At 41.3% G+C, this 496-nt stretch overlaps 1 non-coding gene across 1 annotated transcript; it reads right to left on the reverse strand.

Annotated features, from left to right (window-relative positions):
- Nucleotides 1-123: 123 nt before the first annotated feature.
- On the reverse strand, nt 124-227 carry LOC127740853 (small nucleolar RNA R71). The gene has a single exon (XR_008001709.1). It is a non-coding gene; the product is annotated as a small nucleolar RNA R71 (small nucleolar RNA).
- Between the last annotated feature and the right edge of the window lie 269 nt (nt 228-496).

The following is a 496-nucleotide window of genomic DNA, read 5'->3' on the forward strand; positions in this document are numbered from 1 at the left end:
CCTTTTGCTGTAAGAGACAGAGCTAGAGCATGGTTGGACTCTTAACCTAAAGATAGCCTGGACTCCTGGGATAAGCTGGTCACGGCCTTCTTGGCTAAGTTCTTTCCTCCTCAAAAGCTGAGCAAGCTTAGAGTGGATTTTCAGACCTTCAAACAAAAAGATGGTGAATCCCTCTATGAAGCTTGGGAAAGATACAAACAGATGACCAAAAGATGTCCTTCTGACATGTTTTCAGAATGGACCATGATAGATATATTCTATTATGGTCTATCTGATTTCTCTAAGATGTCATTGGACCATTCTACAGGTGGATCCATTCACCTAAAGAAAATGCCTGCAGAAGCTCAAGAACTTATTGACATGGTTGCAAATAACCAGTTCATGTACACTTCTGAGAGGAATTCTGTGAATAATGGGATGCCTCAAAGGAAGGGAGTTCTTGAAATTGATGCTCTGAAAGCCATATTGGCTCAGAACAAAGTGTTGACTCAGCAAG

Source organism: Arachis duranensis, chromosome 7, assembly GCF_000817695.3.
Source record: "Arachis duranensis cultivar V14167 chromosome 7, aradu.V14167.gnm2.J7QH, whole genome shotgun sequence".
NCBI lineage: Eukaryota > Viridiplantae > Streptophyta > Magnoliopsida > Fabales > Fabaceae > Arachis > Arachis duranensis.